Here is a 12134-nt window from a genome sequence, read left to right as displayed (position 1 = left end):
TGACAATAGATACCATTACCGATCCCCTAATTGCTTTTGCAGTAAGGATTGTTTTACACAAATTATTTCAATCAAGCAGGTTGAATAGTGTACCATATATTGTTGTTGATGTAGGCTACAAGATAGTGTAGAAGGATCATACTTATGACCTTTCCAAGCTACAATTGCAACAATTATAAGAAAACTTGGGATCTATAAGGAAAACCAACAGTGCACAATGCAAGTTTGGATCAATACTTGTATGTATATTTTCTATGTGTAGAATAAATTTCCTTCCTTTGGAAAGGTAGCTTGGAAGACAAATAGATCTATTCTAGTGCAAATAGGTGAATTCATTGAGCAAATGGGAGAGAATTTTGAGTCTGTTATGATTAGTTACTTTGAGGACTTCAAGAACTTTATGAAAGAAAGACATAGGATTCCAGTGTCACTAGTTGAGAAACATTTTAATGATGTTTGCTTTCTAGTTGATATTGATTTCAAATATGTTTAGGCTCCAGTTCCAAGGGTAAGATGGTTAAGACCTCTCGAATATGAGATCAATGTGGATGAGGCATCTACAACAATTACAACTTTTCTTGCAAAAGAGATAGATATTAAGGCTACTACCTTTGGAAATTATGATGTTGCAAAATCAAAGATAACTATGGACTTGAAGACAACAACAATATTAGGAAAGAAGAAAAAATGGTCAAGAAGATTAAAGAAAACTTTGGTGAAGGAGAAGAGGAAGAGAATGAAGATGATGAAGAAGAAGATGTTCATGCTCAAGCACGAATGGCCCTAACTCAAGGTCAAGGGGAAGATCAAGGTGAAGAGGAAGTCAAGCTTGAATAAGGTGTCGAGGAAGAAGAAGCCAGTGCAGTACCTATAGCCATAGAGAAGAAGAAGAGGAAAGATAAAGCTCCAATAATCAATAAACCAAAGAAGGTTGTAAAACCCAAGACTATAGTTCCAGCCACTAAAACCAACACAAGAGCTACTACTAAGAAAGATCAAGAAGTTGGAAAGCCAAAAGAAACAAAAGCCAGCAAAAATATACAAGTTGATGAGTCTGTGAAGAGACAAAGAAGAAAGTATGTTCCTCTAGTTGAATCAAATGAGGAGAGGACAAAATGTGATGATAATAACCAATTCAAAGTGGTAAGTCACAATCCTTCTTCTTATTTGGATAATCTATGTGAAAATATAAAGAATAATGCAGATTTGAGTGGATTTTTACTTATTGAATTTGATAAGCTTGGAAAGTTAGATATGGATAAGGTAGAAGAGTGGGTATATGCCATGATGGAAACATTTAAGATGAATCCAATTGAGAATTCCAACTTTCTACCGAAGGATTCATATGATAGAGTTGAGAAAAGATGGAAATATAGTCTCACAATAGAGAGAAACATAAGAGAAATTCACTTGCAAGAGTGATGCCAGATTCAGATAAATTTGAGGTGACAAAGGCCATTAAAAAGTACATAGGTAAATTTGGTCCAAAGTACCAAGCCTTTAACATTTTACAAAATAAGATTGAAGATGTTGTTTAGTAGAGTACCTAATTATGGAAGGTAATTTATGGCCTGACAATACCAAAGATAATTGACAAGACACTTGTTGAGGTAGGTGAAGAAAAAGATGAACAAGAAGTAACTGAGGTTACTATAGTTTACACTAGGAAAGTTGCACACGTGGAAGGTATTGAGACAAATGTAGATACCCAGGCAATAGCTGAGTACAAGTAGCAACTAGAACAAATTATACTAGATACACAAATGTCGAGTACTAGTCCACAACATGTGACACAAGAAAACACTAAAATTATACAGATCAAGGATGTTTCTAAGAATGTGCCTTAGAACATCAATCCCCTAAGAGAGGAGGACATGCATAAAATATTGCTAGACACCACCACCAAGGCACAACTATGTAGTCATCCTATATTGATGAGTGTAGATGAACTCAAGAAGGTAGAGAAGACATTTGCAGAGGTGGAAGCACAAGAAATATCAAAAAACCCTCAATTTACTATGGTACAACCTATATTACCCCTTGTAGTGTATCAAAGAAAAGAGACAACCATGACAAACATCAGCAAATTAGTACACAATATGTCTATACCAAAAGTTTCTATAGTTGTATAGGTTGAAACACATTTTCAAGGTGTAATTAAAGTTGAAATGCAAGAAGAGAAGAGGACTGAAGAGTCAGACTTGACTACACAACATGAGGAATCATTAGAAATAGGAATACTGGTTACTTAGCTAGGAATTGCTACTCCTCCAAGTCAAGCACTTCACAAGCCAAGTGTGGAAGCTACACCATTGTAATCATAATGGTTGAGTCCTAATACATCCAAAGTAGATGAAGTTACATCATTTGGTGATGTCAACTTGGATGAAGTTATTGTTTTTCCAAATTTTGACCTTGCAACAGTCACCATTGAACAAATGGGCATACTACAAGATGCACTTGCAAGGAAAAAGCATCAAGAATTTCTCAGAAGGGAGCTTAGCCAGAAGCAAGCATTGCAAGACGTCAAGGATATTTTTCTTGATTCATTCAACCTGCCAGCACCTAAAGAAGACAATCCTATAATGGAGTAGTTGGTAAACATTGTAGAACAGATCAATGATGTAGACCTAGATTCAAATGTAAAATTACTTGAATAGTCTAAGAGAAAATTTAAAACTAAGGTAAATGAAAAGATATCAAGTGCTATTGCACTTAGTCAGGTTGAATTAGTAGCCAAGATTGATAGTGTAACGAAAACCTTAGAGAATATTTTCTCACTTTACACCAAGTTGTGTGATACAACTCTATTCACACAAGAAGTGCAACATCATATTGACAATTTGGAGGGAGATATGAAGAAAATAGGTACAACTCTACCTCATTCTCCAGCTCAGAGTTAGAAGCACTTTAGGAATTTGATGAATTCCCAAGGCCAGTTTGTAGCTCTGTATGCTCAAGATGCAAACATTCAAGCTACACTGATCAACATCCAATCCATGTTGACCCCACACATGGAAATACTTCACAAGGAGCTACCCTTTGTAGAGACATTAATGAAGAAAGATCCCCATCTTTCTACACTTGTAGGCTTATTTTATCTTGCTACCAAGTTAGCCATCCAAATCAAATCATTGGAGGTAGCTTGTGATAACCAGGATGCATCTCTAAAAGTAATACTTGAGGTCCATAAACCTTTCATGGAAAATATACTGTAAGTGTACAATCCATGACATAAGTGTCAAAAAGAGGGAAACTAAATGAAGGGAGAAAACAAAGAAAGGAGGAGAATGCATGAGAATGTATGCTAAGTTTGGAGATCAAACAGAGACAAAGTCAGTGAGTCAACATATGCAGAATCTACTCAGAAGGAGTATTTAGTTTTTCAGTTTAAAATGGTATGATCAACTCAGGGGGAGTTATTAAATTTTGAGGTATGACTGATGAGTCATAATTTTTGCAAATTTTTGAAGTTTTGAAATTTTGAATATAAATGGATATTATCTAAGTTATGCTTGAAAGGCTAAGGTTATTCATGCATGACAAAGTATTTTTCCACTCTTGTTAAAGGGAGAGATTGTTAATCTTAGATTACTTTTGACATATGAGTGACAATATACTTAAGCCATTTACTTAGTTCATATTAAACAAGTAATATATGTCGAGCATAAGTTGTCAAATAGTATATGTGGAGCAAGAGATATTTAATATGTGCCAAGTAACTAGTAAATTCCAAGTCACTCAAGTGTCAAGAATATAGTAAGTGTCAAGTCATTCAGATGCCGAGTGATCAATGGATGCTGATTCATTTAGAGGACAAGTTACATCATTGAATTGCAGTTGATGTCGAGCATCAGGGACTTCAAGTGTTGAGTAATACAATTTTGACATACTTGTTTATAATGGCACAAATTTTTTATTCGACTTAAGGATTTTTTTGTGATCTTAGATGATAAGGACAAATCTTTATTGTGAATCCCTATGCATTACATTTAGCCAATCAAAAAAATGGAGGTTTTAAGAGACAATATGGATGAATCATAATCATTGATTCATACCTAACCATAAGTCACCTAAGTCTTCTTAAGGAGGAGAAACCCTAAAAAATTTCAAACTTCAACAAGAGATGATCCTCAAGAATTAGAATATTCAGAAACATGAGCTACAGAAGAAGACCGTCTATAGAACATTGTTGAAACACAATCCTCGTTTGTGGCTAATCTTCCACCCACTTCTACAGAGGTTTCAGAGGTGTTCTCATTAATCCATTTAGGCAAAGAATGGACCCCCCAAACATAAAATGGCCAACTATTTCATCAATCCCCATAAATGAGTATAACATTGAAGGACTATTTGTAATGGCATTTCCAACTCTCTTTCCAAAGGGAATAGAAAACTTCAAACAACATCATCTGACGGAAATAAAAATACACAAATATGCTCTCCACCTCATTCAATACCATGATAATAGATTTTTTCAACAACCATGTTTCAAATACTTCTTATTGAACTTACTTATGAGGCATTAAAGTCAAGCAACAACCTTATTTTTTGTACAATGTCAAATAGATGACTCCTTACCCCCAACTATTGGTGCCCTTAGACAAAGACTAAAGGATTTTCTAGATGACAAGCTAATAAATCAGTTGATGTGATTCACATAAAAGATACGAGGAACATGAACCTTTTCGAATGAAAGAAGAATGGAGCTATCTGACATGGTTATTCAACTAGGTTGTCCAACACTATTCTTTACTCTTAGTGCAACAAATACAAAATGGATAGACCTACACAATGTAATGCGTTCAAAAACTCCAACAAATCATTCTACAGCTGCTAAATGGAGATTATAGAATATAATTGAGAATTTGCATCTTACAACACTATACATGCATCATAGATTTACTGCATTTCATGAAGAGATCCTCGAGAAACTACTATAAGCAACTAATTACTGGTATAGGTAAAAAATTAAATAACACGTTTACATATCATTTTAGTCCTCCTTAAATTACATATTAAATTTTGTTTCTATATAGGTATGAACGGCAACACAAAGGTTCTACATACATCCATGGCTTTGTTTGGCTAGTTAGAGCACTAGATTTTGACAAACTAGACCGGAGGAATGAAAAATCAGTAGAAAGTGCAATTGAGTATATTGATAGTTATGTCTCTACATGGAACCCAAGGAGCATTGACAATAGGAGTCAAACATTTTATTGAGCAACAACAGAGGACCCTTGCTTAATGGAAATAAATAATATTGACAAATAACCCTCTTAATGATTACATTGAATTACTCAAACATGTCCAGTGACATACTAAATGCACCCCTCAAACATGTCTTCAAAGGAAGAAAACATCTATGGTATGTCAATGTAATGCATTGTGGGCCTTACAAGAAAAATCAAACATCACTTTTGCGAAAAATGGAAAACGCAAACATAACCAAGCTAGAAATGGTGAACACCTAAACCTACACAACCCATCAATTTTGTCCATCTGGAGAGCCAACGTAGACTACCAACCTATTACTTCACTCAATGCAGTGCTCAAGTAGATTGAAAAATATGCAACAAAAGTAGAGAAAAAGTTTGAAACATACCATTCAATGCTATCTCATATTTCCATGACTTTTCCATTTGATACACTAGCATCAAATTCTTTTAGAAAAATGTTAACTAACCTACTTGTTGAACCAAACATCAGTTCACAAGAGACCTCCCACCTCCTACTCAAATTGTCTCTTTACATCAGTAGCAGGACATTCATTTCTCTTTTAGTCCACAAAAAAATTGCAGATTGTATTTCCATCTCCCCTAAAACTGTTAATATATTTCCAAACCATATCAACATATACATTGCTCGACCCACACATCTTGACACAATATCACTTCTAGAGGCAACACGAAAATGGGCTTACAAAACATCACACAAAAAAAAACAATGGAAAGAATGTCCAAAGAAGGAAATTGTTCGAGTCTCTCCAAGATTCATCACTGTCTTAGCTATTCGTGAAAAAGCATATTCTACATTTTTTTGGAAAAAAATAATGTTATCCTATCCATTTAGAAACATTGAACAAGATTTGGGGAAGTTGGATCTGAAGAAATAATACACAATTGGGAAAGATTTAAAGCCATGTATACTCCATGGCATGTCCACTGAACAAATGTACCAACAAAAGTAGATGATGATCCAAAAAGTCCAATTATGGAGACAAACAATATAGAGGAAGACATGTGTGAAGAATGGCAACTTCTTTCTAGTCTACAACTAGGAGAACCTATGCATGTAGATGTCATGGACATGTTAGGTTGATGCAGCATAGATATCAACCATGATTGGGGAGAATTGAAGTCATCTCATTAGAAGAAGTTATAGCTACTTCCTTTATTGACTCCAAACATCATTCATTTCATGCTAATACTGTAACATACAAAAATTTGGAAAGTACACTATCGTCAGAGTAGAGACTAGTCAACAACATAGTTGGTTCACATACAAATAAAAACACATCCAACACACCACTGTGAATGATTGTTCAAGGAATAGCTGGAACAAGAAAATCAAACTTGATCAGTTGCATCAAGGAAATGCTAACAAAATCAATTCAAAATGGATAGACACCACTTCTTCTCCTTGCACCAACAAGTGTAGCAGCATTCAATATTGAAATGTCCACAATTCATTTTGCACTTTGATATCAATCAAAGAAATGCTACCACTGCAAGGGAAAACACTTGCAACATTCCAACAATCAATGAAATTCATACCGTATATCTTAATAGATGAAATGAGCTTCATTGGTCCAAAGCTAATGGAAAATTTTGATAGAGGATTATAGGAAGCATTTCCATGTCAAAATAATGTCCCATTTGGAGGTCAATCTATGTGAGTATTTGGTGATTTAGGGCAATTACCACTGGTAAAAGATATTCCAATGTATGTGTCAACATCATATGGGGAAACACTATGGCCCAGCTTCAATATAGCTATAACTTTGAAGAAAATATTTCGTCAAGATGGATAGGATGCAACTCAAATAAGGCTTTGTAACATTCTCTCAAACCTGCGAAATGCACAACCAACAATTGAAGATTTGAAACTATTGATGTCAAGATCATAGTCCTCAATGACCATTGAAGAGCAACATATGTTCTTATAATCTACACACTTATTTGCCACAAATGAAATGGTTTCATTACATAATAAACAAATACTATCAGGTACAACCAAGCTAGTAGCCCTTTGCATAGAAAAACAACTAAGAGGTTCAACAATTTCAAATCTAGAAGATGAACAACTACAATCAAAGATACTTTTATGTATTGGGCAAGAAGTTATGGTATCCTCCAATTTGTGGGTTGACACGGGACTAGTCAATGATGCACTTGACCAAGTAACAACAATTGTTTACAAAAAAGATGAAACACCACCACAACTTCCCTTATTTGTTGTTGTAAGCTTCAAAAAATATACTGGCCCACCATGGGATAGGAATCAACCACATGATGTGCCAATAACTCCATTGAATTGTGGAACTCGACACCAAATACCACTAAAAATGGTATGGGCATTGACCATACACAAAGCTCAAGGCCTTACTTTGCAATGTACCACAATTGACGTTAGAAACATTGACCAACAAGGAATTATGTTCACTACAATTTCAAGAGTTAGAGATATTGTGTGCTTGCACATACACCCAATTTTTACATTTGACAGATATGCATGTATGAGCACAAATCCATTTGTAGCTCAAAGGATAGAGGACGAGGCACCCTTGCAAAAACTATCAGATCAAAGAGCATCTACACCAAGATAAAAGATAATTCCATCTATGCCAAATTAATTTATGCAATCTAAACAATTCACTCAAGACGGGTAATATTACTTATAGCCCATGTTATAAGGGCATTTCTATTAGAGTAATTAGATATTTTCTAATTAACACTAATTGCTTAAGCTAAACTTTAGGCATCTAATAATTAATTTCTTTTATTAATTATTATTATGCAACCTAGGTTAGATCTTTTTAGGGTTTTGATCTCCTTTATAATGATGACCTCTCATTGTAAACATTCATTCAGTTTTGATTATAGTAGTCTTTTTTTTGCTCATCAAGAATGTCTCATCTATGGATCTAGGATTTCTAGCTTCTCCATAGCTTTTTGCTTCTCTCTTCTATGATAGGTGTTTGTATGCAGGTGATTCTTGGGAGCTATAGGGTTGATTGTTCATCAACTTCAACATGGTACCAGAGCTCCAGATCTCCATGCCCTTGTTCTATTCTTGAGGGATTTGGCATTAGTTTTTAGATTTGAGCTTTCAACATTTTGTTTTATTGAATCTGGGAAGTCACTAATTTTTGAGCCACTTTGAGCAAAAATAGACATCACTATTGAGCTCAGAATGCTCGAAAATCCCCCATTTCCATATAAAATACATCCAATTTGGATGCTGTTGAAATCTAAGGCAAAAAAAATTTTGCACCTAGGTCGTTTTGACCTAGGCACACCAATTGAGGGGACTAATTTTTTTGACCAAAGGTTAGTTTGGAGCTTTCACATTTTTTTTGGAGGAGATATTGTGAGCAATCCTAGTTCATTCACTCCTACTCAACTTTGCCTCCAAAATGTTTTCCTTTCATCATGTAGTTTTCTTTTTCTATGGATGGATTTGATCGAAGACCACCTTTTAAAAGAGAGGCTTGATTTTAGTTTTGTCTACCTCTATAGGTGGCCTTCTCACCTGTCAAATCTTCTTGGACATCGCACCTCAAATCACTATTGTAAGTTGACTCCTCCATGTCATTTTTTTTAAGGAGGGCCTTTTTTTGGTTTCCAATTAAATCTTAAAGTAGGTAAGAATTTGTGAAAGTCCTTGGGATAGGACTTATCTGTACTTGAGGAGGTGTTTGTGAAGGGCTTTGCAAAAGCACCCTCACACTTGTTGCGAATCAAAGCCTCATGAAGGTCATTAACATGTTCTTCATTATCTCCCTGATGATTTTGAGGTGGTCGGCGGGGCCCTCTGCAGTCCATCGCAGGTCAAGGTCATTGGTGAAGTATTTGCTCACATTGGTTGTGACCAGGGCTGTCGCAATAGAATGATGGGTGGATTGTTGTTTTCTTTTTTGGCAGATTTACGTGGGATTTGTTGGTGGTTGGCCCTCTCTATTTGTGATTGAAGGTGGAACATTCTATTTCCTTGAATCTCGCCCTCTCTTAGCACTTGGACTAGCACTTCATGGCAGTTTCCAAGGAATTTTTGGTAGTTTATGTCTTTCTTTGGTGGATGATCTTTGCATTTTGTGTGAAGAGGGGTCAAACAAATGTGTGGGACTTTCTCTACCCACACTTGTTTTCACTTCCTAGCCCATGCTCGACTCCCAGGCTCCAAGGTGGAGGATGTGAAATTTGGGGTAGACGCTCTCTCTGGGCTTGCTGGTGTCATACTCATGGTATGTTGCATCTATGGTAAGAAGGGTGATCACTAGACTCACGAGCCCTATCCCCACACAACACACTCTCCATTCACCTCAATTAGTGCCATTTTGATTCTACAAAGCTTGTACATCTTTTTTGGTGTTCAATGCCTTTTTTGCTAATACTATGGTGATTTCAACAAGATCAGCATTGGGTGGAGTGTTTGTGGCTTCTTTGGAGTTATCCTCTTTATTGGTGGATTTATGGGCATAATGGGTGGTATATTTTGGGATTTTTTTGGATCCAAGTAGCCACATCACCATTTACCTTGGTTTGGCGCTTGGACTCCATGCCTCATGACATGTAGGCCCTCTCTACTTATCAAACCAATGTCCCCATCGACATCATGCCTTTGAAGTCTCTTCAATGGGTGTGCTTTTTTATTAAGATGGATGTGTGTTTCATTGGCAATGGCTTTGAGGTGTTTCTTCTTAGAATTGTTTTGGTGGCTTTCCATGCCCATTGGTAGTATTGACATTTTTTTGGTGCCTGTGATTGACCTATGTCTTTGTGGGGACTATGCACACTTATTTTAGGATTGCCTATTTTGGAGGACACATGGCAGCCAATGGCCTACCTACATGACATGGTGATTTATTTTTTTAACACATGCCTATTTCTTATGATAAAACATCTCTATATTGGCCACTGGTTTTTAATCTGACATGGGCCCTTTTCCCAACTTTATGTTTCCAGTGGTCAGATATTTTTTTTCGATAGAGATCATTTTTAGGGTTTCTTTTGCCTCGATGGCCATTTGACCATAAAATTTTGGCTCATCACTTGCTGACATCAGTGCCACATCAACTTGCATCACCACTTCTTGTCACCTCCTTGACCTTTGTTTGGACCTACCTTAGCTTTTTTGCTCATATCGTGGGCATACAGACTCTATTTTTTACAAATGAGATATCTCTGGAAAGCTAGTTCCAAGCCCGCCATAGTGGTATAGTTAGTTTTTAGTTTTGATGCCATTTCGATGGCCTTTTCTATTATCAAAGTCAAGAGTTCATTTTTGCACTCTAGGAGGCATATCTTGAGCATCCAATCTCCAATTTGGGAATTCTTTATATCATTGGAAAGCTCTTTCTAGCAATGTTGATTGTACATTCTATTCAATCTTTTTTTTTTTTTGCATTTTGGTGGATAGCTTGGTTATTTCAGGTCTAAGGATCGATTTCATTGCTTCAGATAATTCATCATAACTTTTACTATCTTTTGTATTAGTCTTATGTCTCTTCTTATCTATTTAGACATCATTTGTATGCATTCTTGCAAACACGCTGAGATAAAGTGCCTATCTGCATCTGTATTTTCATTTCAGTTGTTTGCCTTGTTTTGCCTTCTAATTCGAGTAGTGTCATCTAAGGACACTCATGTAGATTATTGTATTCTTGGGTATCGTATTTTGTGCCTTAGTGAACATGCACTACTTTGATAAAGTGTCATGGGGGGTTGACATTTTTCCTTTGTTTTCCATCTTCCTTTGTCTAGTGAGTGTCCCTTCTATGACATTAGCCTCATGATGTGTCTGAGATTGATCACCCCAATACACACATATATACTATTTTGTGCATCTCAATCGTGGTTCCTTGACATGCAGTTCTTTTGGCCTACTTTTCTAGTTGCCTATCATCTCACCCTTATTTGAATTAGGGGGGGTTCTTCTATTTTTTCTCATGCTTCCTCAGTTCAATTGATCAACTCTTCAGGCTTTGGTGTTTAATGCCATCTGTATTTTTGAGTTCAATTGTTTGCCTTTGTGTGCCTCCTGATTCGATACATATTACATTCTTCTCTACTTGGTCAAGTTCTATTTCAATGGAGGTTCTTCATATCAGCAATTACTTTTGATAGAGCTTTGCAACTTCTACATGCTTCAGTGGTGTTCTTCATGATCATAATTTGTTCCTATCTTCTGGGACATTCCCTAGTTTGGAGGCTTCTTCAGTCCTTCACTAGTTTCTTTCAACTTATTTTCCATCTCTTTTTGGAGTAGGGTTTTTCTCATGTGGTTTTCTCTATTTCTCCTCTTTTTTATAGATTTGGTTGTGCTTGGGTACCTCATCAAGCTTTGTTTGTTGGAACCCATTTCTACTTTCAGTAGTAGTTTTTAGGTTTTTAGCTACTCCCTAAGCTTATCTTAAGGGGGGTGTTAGAGTAATTAAATATTTCCTAATTAACTCTAGTTGCTTAAGCTAAACTTTAGGCATCTAATAATTAATTTTGTTTATTAATTATTATGATGCAACCTAGGTTAGACCTTTTTGGGGTTTTGATCTCCTTTATAATGATGACCTCTCATTAAATATTCATTTAATTTTGATTATAGCAATCTTCTTCTTTTTTCTCATCAAGAATGTCTCATTTATAGATCTGGGATTTCCAGCCTCCATAGCTTTTTGCTTCTCTCTTCTGTGATAGGGGTTTGCATGTAGGTGATTCTTGGGAGCTGTGGGGTTGATTGTTCATCAACTTCAACAATTTCTAAAGTCCCACCTATCTCCTCTAAGTTCACATTCCTTTGTATTCAGTAAGGATTGAGGGTTTTCTTGCTAGTTCTTTCCCTTGTGAACCTTGAACAGTGTTATTTATTAATATATCACGACTTCACATTTTTAAAAAGATAATATTTCTTAT

Source organism: Cupressus sempervirens, chromosome 3 (assembly GCF_028749045.1).
Source record: "Cupressus sempervirens isolate cs-2001-9-10 chromosome 3, ASM2874904v1, whole genome shotgun sequence".
Lineage (NCBI taxonomy): Eukaryota > Viridiplantae > Streptophyta > Pinopsida > Cupressales > Cupressaceae > Cupressus > Cupressus sempervirens.
The sequence above is the reverse complement of the archived record's forward strand: the minus strand, read 5'-3'. Positions refer to the sequence as shown.